This window comes from Hyla sarda, unplaced genomic scaffold, assembly GCF_029499605.1.
Source record: "Hyla sarda isolate aHylSar1 unplaced genomic scaffold, aHylSar1.hap1 scaffold_1298, whole genome shotgun sequence".
Classification (NCBI taxonomy): Eukaryota; Metazoa; Chordata; class Amphibia; order Anura; family Hylidae; genus Hyla; species Hyla sarda.
The window spans coordinates 67,856-85,718 of record NW_026607921.1 but is presented as its reverse complement, the minus strand read 5'-3'; the positions used below and the strand labels follow the sequence as shown (position 1 = coordinate 85,718).

The 17,863-nt window shown below is 46.4% G+C and overlaps 6 non-coding genes and 2 pseudogenes across 6 annotated transcripts; all 8 read right to left on the bottom strand.

Annotated features, from left to right (window-relative positions):
• Positions 1 to 1,449: 1,449 nt before the first annotated feature.
• LOC130304894 (U2 spliceosomal RNA) lies at positions 1,450 to 1,640 on the bottom strand. Its single transcript, XR_008854604.1, has one exon. It is a non-coding gene; the product is annotated as a U2 spliceosomal RNA (small nuclear RNA).
• Positions 1,641 to 3,735: 2,095 nt separating this feature from the next.
• LOC130304905 (U2 spliceosomal RNA) lies at positions 3,736 to 3,947 on the bottom strand (annotated as a pseudogene).
• Positions 3,948 to 4,679: 732 nt separating this feature from the next.
• Positions 4,680 to 4,789, bottom strand: LOC130304909 (U2 spliceosomal RNA; annotated as a pseudogene).
• Positions 4,790 to 6,884: 2,095 nt separating this feature from the next.
• LOC130304893 (U2 spliceosomal RNA) lies at positions 6,885 to 7,075 on the bottom strand. Its single transcript, XR_008854603.1, has one exon. It is a non-coding gene; the product is annotated as a U2 spliceosomal RNA (small nuclear RNA).
• A 2,095-nt stretch (positions 7,076 to 9,170) lies between these two features.
• Positions 9,171 to 9,361, bottom strand: LOC130304892 (U2 spliceosomal RNA). Its single transcript, XR_008854602.1, has one exon. It is a non-coding gene; the product is annotated as a U2 spliceosomal RNA (small nuclear RNA).
• Positions 9,362 to 11,458: 2,097 nt separating this feature from the next.
• LOC130304900 (U2 spliceosomal RNA) lies at positions 11,459 to 11,650 on the bottom strand. Its single transcript, XR_008854609.1, has one exon. It is a non-coding gene; the product is annotated as a U2 spliceosomal RNA (small nuclear RNA).
• A 2,097-nt stretch (positions 11,651 to 13,747) lies between these two features.
• Positions 13,748 to 13,938, bottom strand: LOC130304891 (U2 spliceosomal RNA). Its single transcript, XR_008854601.1, has one exon. It is a non-coding gene; the product is annotated as a U2 spliceosomal RNA (small nuclear RNA).
• Positions 13,939 to 16,031: 2,093 nt separating this feature from the next.
• Positions 16,032 to 16,222, bottom strand: LOC130304890 (U2 spliceosomal RNA). Its single transcript, XR_008854600.1, has one exon. It is a non-coding gene; the product is annotated as a U2 spliceosomal RNA (small nuclear RNA).
• Positions 16,223 to 17,863: the final 1,641 nt, after the last annotated feature.

Genomic DNA, 17,863 nt, shown 5'->3' with positions numbered 1-17,863 from the left:
CAAGATGGATGCAACAATCTCCTGTTGCTTCTATGAAGGCCGTAATAGACGACATCACCAAACAGCTCCATAGTCACATACACAGCAAAGGAGAGATGTTGTTTACACCTAGTGATGTCAGTGGTATTGAGTGACATCACAGCACAGTGCTAAGGCTCCTGGGCCTGGACACAGCAGCGGCTGCAATATCTCAACGGAGAATACGTTTATATCTATGTGTGTGTGTGCGCATATATATATATATATATATATATATATATATATATATATATATTTCTCCGCCGAAATCACTTTTAAACCCATTTCCACCTTTTTTTCCCTTCTCTTCCTCTTACTTTTTTTTCACGTTTTTTTACGTTTTTCTCCTTTTCGCCTCTTTTCTGGGCGTATTATTCTTCTTTTTCTTCTTTTTTTTCGTCTAATGCATACCCCATCAGTGCAGCAATGCTTATTCAATACCGCCAGCAGATGGAGACACTGGGGGATAATTTTCTAAGGATTTATACTGATTTTTCCTGTCTGAATTTGTCGCACAGAAAGTTGCAGGCCAAATATGTGTGACATTTCTGCGACTTTAGCTTCTAGAGCATTTTTACAACATTATACATAGGTGCTGAATACATAAAAAGCGACTGTTCAGCGACAGACAAGTCGCATCGGCTGAAAGTAGGCCAGAATGTCAGTCCATGTTGGAGCAGGTTTAGATACAGTCTAAAGCATAGATCTCAAAGTCTGTGCACAGAATTTAGCAAGGGCCTCGCACCTTCTGATGCATCAGGTAGGTGCACAATAGCATAGCCTAACCCTCTGTACTTTGGTCTATATTGATGCGGGACATAGACAGCCAGCTGATGACCAATCCATTAGTGCAATGGATGGCTGGAAGCATTTGTCTTTGCCTTTGCAATACCACAGAAGCAATGCATGGTCAATGTACAGCAATGACACACCTGTGTGAACAGCCAGGAGACCCCCCCCCCCCCCCCATGTTATGTTACATAGTTACATAGTTAGTACGGTCGAAAAAAGACATATGTCCATCACGTTCAACCAGGGAATTAAGGGGTAGGGGTGTGGCGCGATATTGGGGAAGGGATGAGATTTTATATTTCTTCATAAGCATTAATCTTATTTTGTCAATTAGGAACATTCAGCACCCACCCGCTATCAAGGCAGCTGCCTATCATGTCATGCCCTACCTGCACAGGTGTGCTGGCTACTCAAATGATCCAATTAAGGAGGCCATTTAGTCAGCAGCAGCAGAAGTCCTGTGCCTGGACGCTCCAACAGGGGCCAGACACAAGCAGAAGCAGAAGCAGCAGAAGCAGCAGCAGCACCACCTTTTGTTTTTTGGCTGCAGCAGCAGCAAGGCCCACAGGGCTGGCTAGCTGGCTAGCCAGCAAGCAGGTAGCAATGAAAGTAGGAATCTTTCTTTTTAACCCTGTAAGGGGGTGGTGCACTGTACCCGAAGATACTGCCATATCGGGTCAATGCATAGGGCGACGGAAGCAAGCTTCGAAATCGGCCCCCGTTCTCAAAAATCCATTTAATATATGGTCCCCAGATAGGGGACGTATCAGATATTAAACTGATAAGAACAGATACTACACTTGATCTTAGCCAAAAGGCCGAGAAGCGATAACCGTGAAAGGGGCGGGCCCAACAAGGTCCCCTTCATGGGCACTATCACTGCTTGCTGTCAGGGAGGCTGCCAGACAATTTTCCATGCACACTCTGGGCTGGGGGGCAGTCAACCACCAGTACACACAGCAGAACCTAAACCCATACCATTATTGCTAAGCAGCAAGACAGGGGCCCATTGCACTCCCACGGGGCCTTTTTAAATGCAATCCATAACCCGGATTTGCCAGGAACCCTTCTTACTCCTCCTACTTGCATGTGACACTGGGCTTAGGATCTGCATAGGAAACACACACACAAGCACACACCTACCTTTGTTGCCTGCAGATGCCTCCTTGGCTGTCCCCAAACGGTATCAAACCAACACCCACGGGAAGCTGTAAGCATAGAGGACATGCCTGCACCCCATTGGACTTACCTGTGTGGGTTAAATCCGGGTTATTTGACAACCTATGGCGGTGATGGTTCTGCTCAGGCAGAGCAGTGCTGATGCTCCTCATAAAGCTGTCGCTGCTGTGAAGGTTCTAGGTGACATCACAAATCCCTTTGGTTACATACACAACAAAGCTGGGTTGTTGTTGTTTACACTCTGCAAGGCCTGTGGAAGTGAGTGACATCATAGCACTGTAGTTCTGAGGGTTCAAGATGGATGCAACAATCTCCTGTTGCTTCTATGAAGGCCGTAATAGACGACATCACCAAACAGCTCCATAGTCACATACACAGCAAAGGAGAGATGTTGTTTACACCTAGTGATGTCAGTGGTATTGAGTGACATCACAGCACAGTGCTAAGGCTCCTGGGCCTGGACACAGCAGCGGCTGCAATATCTCAACGGAGAATACGTTTATATCTATGTGTGTGTGTGCGCATATATATATATATATATATATATATATATATATATATATATATTTCTCTCCGCCGAAATCACTTTTAAACCCATTTCCACCTTTTTTTCCCTTCTCTTCCTCTTACTTTTTTTTCACGTTTTTTTACGTTTTTCTCCTTTTCGCCTCTTTTCTGGGCGTATTATTCTTCTTTTTCTTCTTTTTTTTCGTCTAATGCATACCCCATCAGTGCAGCAATGCTTATTCAATACCGCCAGCAGATGGAGACACTGGGGGATAATTTTCTAAGGATTTATACTGATTTTTCCTGTCTGAATTTGTCGCACAGAAAGTTGCAGGCCAAATATGTGTGACATTTCTGCGACTTTAGCTTCTAGAGCATTTTTACAACATTATACATAGGTGCTGAATACATAAAAAGCGACTGTTCAGCGACAGACAAGTCGCATCGGCTGAAAGTAGGCCAGAATGTCAGTCCATGTTGGAGCAGGTTTAGATACAGTCTAAAGCATAGATCTCAAAGTCTGTGCACAGAATTTAGCAAGGGCCTCGCACCTTCTGATGCATCAGGTAGGTGCACAATAGCATAGCCTAACCCTCTGTACTTTGGTCTATATTGATGCGGGACATAGACAGCCAGCTGATGACCAATCCATTAGTGCAATGGATGGCTGGAAGCATTTGTCTTTGCCTTTGCAATACCACAGAAGCAATGCATGGTCAATGTACAGCAATGACACACCTGTGTGAACAGCCAGGAGACCCCCCCCCCCCCCCCCCATGTTATGTTACATAGTTACATAGTTAGTACGGTCGAAAAAAGACATATGTCCATCACGTTCAACCAGGGAATTAAGGGGTAGGGGTGTGGCGCGATATTGGGGAAGGGATGAGATTTTATATTTCTTCATAAGCATTAATCTTATTTTGTCAATTAGGAACATTCAGCACCCACCCGCTATCAAGGCAGCTGCCTATCATGTCATGCCCTACCTGCACAGGTGTGCTGGCTACTCAAATGATCCAATTAAGGAGGCCATTTAGTCAGCAGCAGCAGAAGTCCTGTGCCTGGACGCTCCAACAGGGGCCAGACACAAGCAGAAGCAGAAGCAGCAGAAGCAGCAGCAGCACCACCTTTTGTTTTTTGGCTGCAGCAGCAGCAAGGCCCACAGGGCTGGCTAGCTGGCTAGCCAGCAAGCAGGTAGCAATGAAAGTAGGAATCTTTCTTTTTAACCCTGTAAGGGGGTGGTGCACTGTACCCGAAGATACTGCCATATCGGGTCAATGCATAGGGCGACGGAAGCAAGCTTCGAAATCGGCCCCCGTTCTCAAAAATCCATTTAATATATGGTCCCCAGATAGGGGACGTATCAGATATTAAACTGATAAGAACAGATTTTTTTTTTCTAAAGCCGAGGAACGTGCTTTCGATTCACCCAAAGTGCAAGAAAAAGTGCAAACGTGTTACACTAAAAAAACGTGCACAAAGGATGCGGTCTATCGCTAGCCCTTCTCCGATAGGAGAGAGGCCCCCCAACAAACCTTACCCTTCGCCTCCGGACCAAAAGGTACCTGCGAGGTTCCAGGTTCGATGTCCCTTTTCGCCGAAGCTACTAGGGGACCACAAATGCTCCCGGCATCCCCCTTGGCGTTAGCCAAGGTATCTGCCCGCAGAGCCGATTACGGTAGGTACCCTGCCAAGCAGGAGTACCCGGGGTGTTTGCAGGGAGGTGCGGAACCTAATGGCCACACACACCTCCCCTAGACCGCCAGGAGGGACACCCAGAAGGGCTACCGCATCCTGACAAATCCTGTGAACACACAACACGCAAAAAGTGACACAGTGAGACAAAAAAGAAATAAATAAGTGAATGTGTGCAGATATACTGCCCGGACATCCGGCCGGATCTATAAAAATTTCTCTGATCCTAGCCAGAAGGCCGGGAATCAAGAGGTGAGTGCCACAAGGTGAAGAGATTATGGTGCCCGTGCTTCAACTCAGTGAGTCTATCCTCCCAGTGAGTTTCGGCACCTCGGGGTCACCACTCCCCGAGGCACAAAAGTACCTCGGCTCTAGACCCTCTCAGCCTCATGGCGAGACCCGGAGGGAACAGGTCACATCGGGGCAGCCGTCGAGCTGATTCCTCAGAACCAGCCCCGGAAAGCCCTGGTACACCTGCATCCTCCATGCAGCACCCATCCCCACCAGCCCCATACCGGCGTTACGGTACACCGGCATGAAAAACTGATAAGAACAGATACTACACTTGATCTTAGCCAAAAGGCCGAGAAGCGATAACCGTGAAAGGGGCGGGCCCAACAAGGTCCCCTTCATGGGCACTATCACTGCTTGCTGTCAGGGAGGCTGCCAGACAATTTTCCATGCACACTCTGGGCTGGGGGGCAGTCAACCACCAGTACACACAGCAGAACCTAAACCCATACCATTATTGCTAAGCAGCAAGACAGGGGCCCATTGCACTCCCACGGGGCCTTTTTAAATGCAATCCATAACCCGGATTTGCCAGGAACCCTTCTTACTCCTCCTACTTGCATGTGACACTGGGCTTAGGATCTGCATAGGAAACACACACACAAGCACACACCTACCTTTGTTGCCTGCAGATGCCTCCTTGGCTGTCCCCAAACGGTATCAAACCAACACCCACGGGAAGCTGTAAGCATAGAGGACATGCCTGCACCCCATTGGACTTACCTGTGTGGGTTAAATCCGGGTTATTTGACAACCTATGGCGGTGATGGTTCTGCTCAGGCAGAGCAGTGCTGATGCTCCTCATAAAGCTGTCGCTGCTGTGAAGGTTCTAGGTGACATCACAAATCCCTTTGGTTACATACACAACAAAGCTGGGTTGTTGTTGTTTACACTCTGCAAGGCCTGTGGAAGTGAGTGACATCATAGCACTGTAGTTCTGAGGGTTCAAGATGGATGCAACAATCTCCTGTTGCTTCTATGAAGGCCGTAATAGACGACATCACCAAACAGCTCCATAGTCACATACACAGCAAAGGAGAGATGTTGTTTACACCTAGTGATGTCAGTGGTATTGAGTGACATCACAGCACAGTGCTAAGGCTCCTGGGCCTGGACACAGCAGCGGCTGCAATATCTCAACGGAGAATACGTTTATATCTATGTGTGTGTGTGCGCATATATATATATATATATATATATATATATATATATATATATTTCTCCGCCGAAATCACTTTTAAACCCATTTCCACCTTTTTTTCCCTTCTCTTCCTCTTACTTTTTTTTCACGTTTTTTTACGTTTTTCTCCTTTTCGCCTCTTTTCTGGGCGTATTATTCTTCTTTTTCTTCTTTTTTTTCGTCTAATGCATACCCCATCAGTGCAGCAATGCTTATTCAATACCGCCAGCAGATGGAGACACTGGGGGATAATTTTCTAAGGATTTATACTGATTTTTCCTGTCTGAATTTGTCGCACAGAAAGTTGCAGGCCAAATATGTGTGACATTTCTGCGACTTTAGCTTCTAGAGCATTTTTACAACATTATACATAGGTGCTGAATACATAAAAAGCGACTGTTCAGCGACAGACAAGTCGCATCGGCTGAAAGTAGGCCAGAATGTCAGTCCATGTTGGAGCAGGTTTAGATACAGTCTAAAGCATAGATCTCAAAGTCTGTGCACAGAATTTAGCAAGGGCCTCGCACCTTCTGATGCATCAGGTAGGTGCACAATAGCATAGCCTAACCCTCTGTACTTTGGTCTATATTGATGCGGGACATAGACAGCCAGCTGATGACCAATCCATTAGTGCAATGGATGGCTGGAAGCATTTGTCTTTGCCTTTGCAATACCACAGAAGCAATGCATGGTCAATGTACAGCAATGACACACCTGTGTGAACAGCCAGGAGACCCCCCCCCCCCCCCCCCCATGTTATGTTACATAGTTACATAGTTAGTACGGTCGAAAAAAGACATATGTCCATCACGTTCAACCAGGGAATTTAAGGGGTAGGGGTGTGGCGCGATATTGGGGAAGGGATGAGATTTTATATTTCTTCATAAGCATTAATCTTATTTTGTCAATTAGGAACATTCAGCACCCACCCGCTATCAAGGCAGCTGCCTATCATGTCATGCCCTACCTGCACAGGTGTGCTGGCTACTCAAATGATCCAATTAAGGAGGCCATTTAGTCAGCAGCAGCAGAAGTCCTGTGCCTGGGACGCTCCAACAGGGGCCAGACACAAGCAGAAGCAGAAGCAGCAGAAGCAGCAGCAGCACCACCTTTTGTTTTTTGGCTGCAGCAGCAGCAAGGCCCACAGGGCTGGCTAGCTGGCTAGCCAGCAAGCAGGTAGCAATGAAAGTAGGAATCTTTCTTTTTAACCCTGTAAGGGGGGTGGTGCACTGTACCCGAAGATACTGCCATATCGGGTCAATGCATAGGGCGACGGAAGCAAGCTTCGAAATCGGCCCCCGTTCTCAAAAATCCATTTAATATATGGTCCCCAGATAGGGGACGTATCAGATATTAAACTGATAAGAACAGATACTACACTTGATCTTAGCCAAAAGGCCGAGAAGCGATAACCGTGAAAGGGGCGGGCCCAACAAGGTCCCCTTCATGGGCACTATCACTGCTTGCTGTCAGGGAGGCTGCCAGACAATTTTCCATGCACACTCTGGGCTGGGGGGCAGTCAACCACCAGTACACACAGCAGAACCTAAACCCATACCATTATTGCTAAGCAGCAAGACAGGGGCCCATTGCACTCCCACGGGGCCTTTTTAAATGCAATCCATAACCCGGATTTGCCAGGAACCCTTCTTACTCCTCCTACTTGCATGTGACACTGGGCTTAGGATCTGCATAGGAAACACACACACAAGCACACACCTACCTTTGTTGCCTGCAGATGCCTCCTTGGCTGTCCCCAAACGGTATCAAACCAACACCCACGGGAAGCTGTAAGCATAGAGGACATGCCTGCACCCCATTGGACTTACCTGTGTGGGTTAAATCCGGGTTATTTGACAACCTATGGCGGTGATGGTTCTGCTCAGGCAGAGCAGTGCTGATGCTCCTCATAAAGCTGTCGCTGCTGTGAAGGTTCTAGGTGACATCACAAATCCCTTTGGTTACATACACAACAAAGCTGGGTTGTTGTTGTTTACACTCTGCAAGGCCTGTGGAAGTGAGTGACATCATAGCACTGTAGTTCTGAGGGTTCAAGATGGATGCAACAATCTCCTGTTGCTTCTATGAAGGCCGTAATAGACGACATCACCAAACAGCTCCATAGTCACATACACAGCAAAGGAGAGATGTTGTTTACACCTAGTGATGTCAGTGGTATTGAGTGACATCACAGCACAGTGCTAAGGCTCCTGGGCCTGGACACAGCAGCGGCTGCAATATCTCAACGGAGAATACGTTTATATCTATGTGTGTGTGTGCGCATATATATATATATATATATATATATATATATATATATATATATTTCTCCGCCGAAATCACTTTTAAACCCATTTCCACCTTTTTTTCCCTTCTCTTCCTCTTACTTTTTTTTCACGTTTTTTTACGTTTTTCTCCTTTTCGCCTCTTTTCTGGGCGTATTATTCTTCTTTTTCTTCTTTTTTTTCGTCTAATGCATACCCCATCAGTGCAGCAATGCTTATTCAATACCGCCAGCAGATGGAGACACTGGGGGATAATTTTCTAAGGATTTATACTGATTTTTCCTGTCTGAATTTGTCGCACAGAAAGTTGCAGGCCAAATATGTGTGACATTTCTGCGACTTTAGCTTCTAGAGCATTTTTACAACATTATACATAGGTGCTGAATACATAAAAAGCGACTGTTCAGCGACAGACAAGTCGCATCGGCTGAAAGTAGGCCAGAATGTCAGTCCATGTTGGAGCAGGTTTAGATACAGTCTAAAGCATAGATCTCAAAGTCTGTGCACAGAATTTAGCAAGGGCCTCGCACCTTCTGATGCATCAGGTAGGTGCACAATAGCATAGCCTAACCCTCTGTACTTTGGTCTATATTGATGCGGGACATAGACAGCCAGCTGATGACCAATCCATTAGTGCAATGGATGGCTGGAAGCATTTGTCTTTGCCTTTGCAATACCACAGAAGCAATGCATGGTCAATGTACAGCAATGACACACCTGTGTGAACAGCCAGGAGACCCCCCCCCCCCCCCCCCCCATGTTATGTTACATAGTTACATAGTTAGTACGGTCGAAAAAAGACATATGTCCATCACGTTCAACCAGGGAATTAAGGGGTAGGGGTGTGGCGCGATATTGGGGAAGGGATGAGATTTTATATTTCTTCATAAGCATTAATCTTATTTTGTCAATTAGGAACATTCAGCACCCACCCGCTATCAAGGCAGCTGCCTATCATGTCATGCCCTACCTGCACAGGTGTGCTGGCTACTCAAATGATCCAATTAAGGAGGCCATTTAGTCAGCAGCAGCAGAAGTCCTGTGCCTGGACGCTCCAACAGGGGCCAGACACAAGCAGAAGCAGAAGCAGCAGAAGCAGCAGCAGCACCACCTTTTGTTTTTTGGCTGCAGCAGCAGCAAGGCCCACAGGGCTGGCTAGCTGGCTAGCCAGCAAGCAGGTAGCAATGAAAGTAGGAATCTTTCTTTTTAACCCTGTAAGGGGGTGGTGCACTGTACCCGAAGATACTGCCATATCGGGTCAATGCATAGGGCGACGGAAGCAAGCTTCGAAATCGGCCCCCGTTCTCAAAAATCCATTTAATATATGGTCCCCAGATAGGGGACGTATCAGATATTAAACTGATAAGAACAGATACTACACTTGATCTTAGCCAAAAGGCCGAGAAGCGATAACCGTGAAAGGGGCGGGCCCAACAAGGTCCCCTTCATGGGCACTATCACTGCTTGCTGTCAGGGAGGCTGCCAGACAATTTTCCATGCACACTCTGGGCTGGGGGGCAGTCAACCACCAGTACACACAGCAGAACCTAAACCCATACCATTATTGCTAAGCAGCAAGACAGGGGCCCATTGCACTCCCACGGGGCCTTTTTAAATGCAATCCATAACCCGGATTTGCCAGGAACCCTTCTTACTCCTCCTACTTGCATGTGACACTGGGCTTAGGATCTGCATAGGAAACACACACACAAGCACACACCTACCTTTGTTGCCTGCAGATGCCTCCTTGGCTGTCCCCAAACGGTATCAAACCAACACCCACGGGAAGCTGTAAGCATAGAGGACATGCCTGCACCCCATTGGACTTACCTGTGTGGGTTAAATCCGGGTTATTTGACAACCTATGGCGGTGATGGTTCTGCTCAGGCAGAGCAGTGCTGATGCTCCTCATAAAGCTGTCGCTGCTGTGAAGGTTCTAGGTGACATCACAAATCCCTTTGGTTACATACACAACAAAGCTGGGTTGTTGTTGTTTACACTCTGCAAGGCCTGTGGAAGTGAGTGACATCATAGCACTGTAGTTCTGAGGGTTCAAGATGGATGCAACAATCTCCTGTTGCTTCTATGAAGGCCGTAATAGACGACATCACCAAACAGCTCCATAGTCACATACACAGCAAAGGAGAGATGTTGTTTACACCTAGTGATGTCAGTGGTATTGAGTGACATCACAGCACAGTGCTAAGGCTCCTGGGCCTGGACACAGCAGCGGCTGCAATATCTCAACGGAGAATACGTTTATATCTATGTGTGTGTGTGCGCATATATATATATATATATATATATATATATATATATATATATATATATTTCTCCGCCGAAATCACTTTTAAACCCATTTCCACCTTTTTTTCCCTTCTCTTCCTCTTACTTTTTTTTCACGTTTTTTTACGTTTTTCTCCTTTTCGCCTCTTTTCTGGGCGTATTATTCTTCTTTTTCTTCTTTTTTTTCGTCTAATGCATACCCCATCAGTGCAGCAATGCTTATTCAATACCGCCAGCAGATGGAGACACTGGGGGATAATTTTCTAAGGATTTATACTGATTTTTCCTGTCTGAATTTGTCGCACAGAAAGTTGCAGGCCAAATATGTGTGACATTTCTGCGACTTTAGCTTCTAGAGCATTTTTACAACATTATACATAGGTGCTGAATACATAAAAAGCGACTGTTCAGCGACAGACAAGTCGCATCGGCTGAAAGTAGGCCAGAATGTCAGTCCATGTTGGAGCAGGTTTAGATACAGTCTAAAGCATAGATCTCAAAGTCTGTGCACAGAATTTAGCAAGGGCCTCGCACCTTCTGATGCATCAGGTAGGTGCACAATAGCATAGCCTAACCCTCTGTACTTTGGTCTATATTGATGCGGGACATAGACAGCCAGCTGATGACCAATCCATTAGTGCAATGGATGGCTGGAAGCATTTGTCTTTGCCTTTGCAATACCACAGAAGCAATGCATGGTCAATGTACAGCAATGACACACCTGTGTGAACAGCCAGGGAGACCCCCCCCCCCCCCCCCATGTTATGTTACATAGTTACATAGTTAGTACGGTCGAAAAAAGACATATGTCCATCACGTTCAACCAGGGAATTAAGGGGTAGGGGTGTGGCGCGATATTGGGGAAGGGATGAGATTTTATATTTCTTCATAAGCATTAATCTTATTTTGTCAATTAGGAACATTCAGCACCCACCCGCTATCAAGGCAGCTGCCTATCATGTCATGCCCTACCTGCACAGGTGTGCTGGCTACTCAAATGATCCAATTAAGGAGGCCATTTAGTCAGCAGCAGCAGAAGTCCTGTGCCTGGACGCTCCAACAGGGGCCAGACACAAGCAGAAGCAGAAGCAGCAGAAGCAGCAGCAGCACCACCTTTTGTTTTTTGGCTGCAGCAGCAGCAAGGCCCACAGGGCTGGCTAGCTGGCTAGCCAGCAAGCAGGTAGCAATGAAAGTAGGAATCTTTCTTTTTAACCCTGTAAGGGGGTGGTGCACTGTACCCGAAGATACTGCCATATCGGGTCAATGCATAGGGCGACGGAAGCAAGCTTCGAAATCGGCCCCCCGTTCTCAAAAATCCATTTAATATATGGTCCCCAGATAGGGGACGTATCAGATATTAAACTGATAAGAACAGATACTACACTTGATCTTAGCCAAAAGGCCGAGAAGCGATAACCGTGAAAGGGGCGGGCCCAACAAGGTCCCCTTCATGGGCACTATCACTGCTTGCTGTCAGGGAGGCTGCCAGACAATTTTCCATGCACACTCTGGCTGGGGGGCAGTCAACCACCAGTACACACAGCAGAACCTAAACCCATACCATTATTGCTAAGCAGCAAGACAGGGGCCCATTGCACTCCCACGGGGCCTTTTTAAATGCAATCCATAACCCGGATTTGCCAGGAACCCTTCTTACTCCTCCTACTTGCATGTGACACTGGGCTTAGGATCTGCATAGGAAACACACACACAAGCACACACCTACCTTTGTTGCCTGCAGATGCCTCCTTGGCTGTCCCCAAACGGTATCAAACCAACACCCACGGGAAGCTGTAAGCATAGAGGACATGCCTGCACCCCATTGGACTTACCTGTGTGGGTTAAATCCGGGTTATTTGACAACCTATGGCGGTGATGGTTCTGCTCAGGCAGAGCAGTGCTGATGCTCCTCATAAAGCTGTCGCTGCTGTGAAGGTTCTAGGTGACATCACAAATCCCTTTGGTTACATACACAACAAAGCTGGGTTGTTGTTGTTTACACTCTGCAAGGCCTGTGGAAGTGAGTGACATCATAGCACTGTAGTTCTGAGGGTTCAAGATGGATGCAACAATCTCCTGTTGCTTCTATGAAGGCCGTAATAGACGACATCACCAAACAGCTCCATAGTCACATACACAGCAAAGGAGAGATGTTGTTTACACCTAGTGATGTCAGTGGTATTGAGTGACATCACAGCACAGTGCTAAGGCTCCTGGGCCTGGACACAGCAGCGGCTGCAATATCTCAACGGAGAATACGTTTATATCTATGTGTGTGTGTGCGCATATATATATATATATATATATATATATATATATATATATATATATATATTTCTCCGCCGAAATCACTTTTAAACCCATTTCCACCTTTTTTTCCCTTCTCTTCCTCTTACTTTTTTTTCACGTTTTTTTACGTTTTTCTCCTTTTCGCCTCTTTTCTGGGCGTATTATTCTTCTTTTCTTCTTTTTTTTCGTCTAATGCATACCCCATCAGTGCAGCAATGCTTATTCAATACCGCCAGCAGATGGAGACACTGGGGGATAATTTTCTAAGGATTTATACTGATTTTTCCTGTCTGAATTTGTCGCACAGAAAGTTGCAGGCCAAATATGTGTGACATTTCTGCGACTTTAGCTTCTAGAGCATTTTTACAACATTATACATAGGTGCTGAATACATAAAAAGCGACTGTTCAGCGACAGACAAGTCGCATCGGCTGAAAGTAGGCCAGAATGTCAGTCCATGTTGGAGCAGGTTTAGATACAGTCTAAAGCATAGATCTCAAAGTCTGTGCACAGAATTTAGCAAGGGCCTCGCACCTTCTGATGCATCAGGTAGGTGCACAATAGCATAGCCTAACCCTCTGTACTTTGGTCTATATTGATGCGGGACATAGACAGCCAGCTGATGACCAATCCATTAGTGCAATGGATGGCTGGAAGCATTTGTCTTTGCCTTTGCAATACCACAGAAGCAATGCATGGTCAATGTACAGCAATGACACACCTGTGTGAACAGCCAGGAGACCCCCCCCCCCCCCCCCCATGTTATGTTACATAGTTACATAGTTAGTACGGTCGAAAAAAGACATATGTCCATCACGTTCAACCAGGGAATTAAGGGGTAGGGGTGTGGCGCGATATTGGGGAAGGGATGAGATTTTATATTTCTTCATAAGCATTAATCTTATTTTGTCAATTAGGAACATTCAGCACCCACCCGCTATCAAGGCAGCTGCCTATCATGTCATGCCCTACCTGCACAGGTGTGCTGGCTACTCAAATGATCCAATTAAGGAGGCCATTTAGTCAGCAGCAGCAGAAGTCCTGTGCCTGGACGCTCCAACAGGGGCCAGACACAAGCAGAAGCAGAAGCAGCAGAAGCAGCAGCAGCACCACCTTTTGTTTTTTGGCTGCAGCAGCAGCAAGGCCCACAGGGCTGGCTAGCTGGCTAGCCAGCAAGCAGGTAGCAATGAAAGTAGGAATCTTTCTTTTTAACCCTGTAAGGGGGTGGTGCACTGTACCCGAAGATACTGCCATATCGGGTCAATGCATAGGGCGACGGAAGCAAGCTTCGAAATCGGCCCCCGTTCTCAAAAATCCATTTAATATATGGTCCCCAGATAGGGGACGTATCAGATATTAAACTGATAAGAACAGATACTACACTTGATCTTAGCCAAAAGGCCGAGAAGCGATAACCGTGAAAGGGGCGGGCCCAACAAGGTCCCCTTCATGGGCACTATCACTGCTTGCTGTCAGGGAGGCTGCCAGACAATTTTCCATGCACACTCTGGGCTGGGGGGCAGTCAACCACCAGTACACACAGCAGAACCTAAACCCATACCATTATTGCTAAGCAGCAAGACAGGGGCCCATTGCACTCCCACGGGGCCTTTTTAAATGCAATCCATAACCCGGATTTGCCAGGAACCCTTCTTACTCCTCCTACTTGCATGTGACACTGGGCTTAGGATCTGCATAGGAAACACACACACAAGCACACACCTACCTTTGTTGCCTGCAGATGCCTCCTTGGCTGTCCCCAAACGGTATCAAACCAACACCCACGGGAAGCTGTAAGCATAGAGGACATGCCTGCACCCCATTGGACTTACCTGTGTGGGTTAAATCCGGGTTATTTGACAACCTATGGCGGTGATGGTTCTGCTCAGGCAGAGCAGTGCTGATGCTCCTCATAAAGCTGTCGCTGCTGTGAAGGTTCTAGGTGACATCACAAATCCCTTTGGTTACATACACAACAAAGCTGGGTTGTTGTTGTTTACACTCTGCAAGGCCTGTGGAAGTGAGTGACATCATAGCACTGTAGTTCTGAGGGTTCAAGATGGATGCAACAATCTCCTGTTGCTTCTATGAAGGCCGTAATAGACGACATCACCAAACAGCTCCATAGTCACATACACAGCAAAGGAGAGATGTTGTTTACACCTAGTGATGTCAGTGGTATTGAGTGACATCACAGCACAGTGCTAAGGCTCCTGGGCCTGGACACAGCAGCGGCTGCAATATCTCAACGGAGAATACGTTTATATCTATGTGTGTGTGTGCGCATATATATATATATATATATATATATATATATATATATATATATATTTCTCCGCCGAAATCACTTTTAAACCCATTTCCACCTTTTTTTCCCTTCTCTTCCTCTTACTTTTTTTTCACGTTTTTTTACGTTTTTCTCCTTTTCGCCTCTTTTCTGGGCGTATTATTCTTCTTTTTCTTCTTTTTTTTCGTCTAATGCATACCCCATCAGTGCAGCAATGCTTATTCAATACCGCCAGCAGATGGAGACACTGGGGGATAATTTTCTAAGGATTTATACTGATTTTTCCTGTCTGAATTTGTCGCACAGAAAGTTGCAGGCCAAATATGTGTGACATTTCTGCGACTTTAGCTTCTAGAGCATTTTTACAACATTATACATAGGTGCTGAATACATAAAAAGCGACTGTTCAGCGACAGACAAGTCGCATCGGCTGAAAGTAGGCCAGAATGTCAGTCCATGTTGGAGCAGGTTTAGATACAGTCTAAAGCATAGATCTCAAAGTCTGTGCACAGAATTTAGCAAGGGCCTCGCACCTTCTGATGCATCAGGTAGGTGCACAATAGCATAGCCTAACCCTCTGTACTTTGGTCTATATTGATGCGGGACATAGACAGCCAGCTGATGACCAATCCATTAGTGCAATGGATGGCTGGAAGCATTTGTCTTTGCCTTTGCAATACCACAGAAGCAATGCATGGTCAATGTACAGCAATGACACACCTGTGTGAACAGCCAGGAGACCCCCCCCCCCCCCCCATGTTATGTTACATAGTTACATAGTTAGTACGGTCGAAAAAAGACATATGTCCATCACGTTCAACCAGGGAATTAAGGGGTAGGGGTGTGGCGCGATATTGGGGAAGGGATGAGATTTTATATTTCTTCATAAGCATTAATCTTATTTTGTCAATTAGGAACATTCAGCACCCACCCGCTATCAAGGCAGCTGCCTATCATGTCATGCCCTACCTGCACAGGTGTGCTGGCTACTCAAATGATCCAATTAAGGAGGCCATTTAGTCAGCAGCAGCAGAAGTCCTGTGCCTGGACGCTCCAACAGGGGCCAGACACAAGCAGAAGCAGAAGCAGCAGAAGCAGCAGCAGCACCACCTTTTGTTTTTTGGCTGCAGCAGCAGCAAGGCCCACAGGGCTGGCTAGCTGGCTAGCCAGCAAGCAGGTAGCAATGAAAGTAGGAATCTTTCTTTTTAACCCTGTAAGGGGGTGGTGCACTGTACCCGAAGATACTGCCATATCGGGTCAATGCATAGGGCGACGGAAGCAAGCTTCGAAATCGGCCCCCGTTCTCAAAAATCCATTTAATATATGGTCCCCAGATAGGGGACGTATCAGATATTAAACTGATAAGAACAGATACTACACTTGATCTTAGCCAAAAGGCCGAGAAGCGATAACCGTGAAAGGGGCGGGCCCAACAAGGTCCCCTTCATGGGCACTATCACTGCTTGCTGTCAGGGAGGCTGCCAGACAATTTTCCATGCACACTCTGGGCTGGGGGGCAGTCAACCACCAGTACACACAGCAGAACCTAAACCCATACCATTATTGCTAAGCAGCAAGACAGGGGCCCATTGCACTCCCACGGGGCCTTTTTAAATGCAATCCATAACCCGGATTTGCCAGGAACCCTTCTTACTCCTCCTACTTGCATGTGACACTGGGCTTAGGATCTGCATAGGAAACACACACACAAGCACACACCTACCTTTGTTGCCTGCAGATGCCTCCTTGGCTGTCCCCAAACGGTATCAAACCAACACCCACGGGAAGCTGTAAGCATAGAGGACATGCCTGCACCCCATTGGACTTACCTGTGTGGGTTAAATCCGGGTTATTTGACAACCTATGGCGGTGATGGTTCTGCTCAGGCAGAGCAGTGCTGATGCTCCTCATAAAGCTGTCGCTGCTGTGAAGGTTCTAGGTGACATCACAAATCCCTTTGGTTACATACACAACAAAGCTGGGTTGTTGTTGTTTACACTCTGCAAGGCCTGTGGAAGTGAGTGACATCATAGCACTGTAGTTCTGAGGGTTCAAGATGGATGCAACAATCTCCTGTTGCTTCTATGAAGGCCGTAATAGACGACATCACCAAACAGCTCCATAGTCACATACACAGCAAAGGAGAGATGTTGTTTACACCTAGTGATGTCAGTGGTATTGAGTGACATCACAGCACAGTGCTAAGGCTCCTGGGCCTGGACACAGCAGCGGCTGCAATATCTCAACGGAGAATACGTTTATATCTATGTGTGTGTGTGCGCATATATATATATATATATATATATATATATATATATTTCTCCGCCGAAATCACTTTTAAACCCATTTCCACCTTTTTTTCCCTTCTCTTCCTCTTACTTTTTTTTCACGTTTTTTTACGTTTTTCTCCTTTTCGCCTCTTTTCTGGGCGTATTATTCTTCTTTTTCTTCTTTTTTTTCGTCTAATGCATACCCCATCAGTGCAGCAATGCTTATTCAATACCGCCAGCAGATGGAGACACTGGGGGATAATTTTCTAAGGATTTATACTGATTTTTCCTGTCTGAATTTGTCGCACAGAAAGTTGCAGGCCAAATATGTGTGACATTTCTGCGACTTTAGCTTCTAGAGCATTTTTACAACATTATACATAGGTGCTGAATACATAAAAAGCGACTGTTCAGCGACAGACAAGTCGCATCGGCTGAAAGTAGGCCAGAGTGTCAGTCCATGTTGGAGCAGGTTTAGATACAGTCTAAAGCATAGATCTCAAAGTCTGTGCACAGAATTTAGCAAGGGCCTTGCACCTTCTGATGCATCAGGTAGGTGCACAATAGCATAGCCTAACCCTCTGTACTTTGGTCTATATTGATGCGGGACATAGACAGCCAGCTGATGACCAATCCATTAGTGCAATGGATGGCTGGAAGCATTTGTCTTTGCCTTTGCAATACCACAGAAGCAATGCATGGTCAATGTACAGCAATGACACACCTGTGTGAACAGCCAGGAGACCCCCCCCCCCCCCCCCCCCATGTTATGTTACATAGT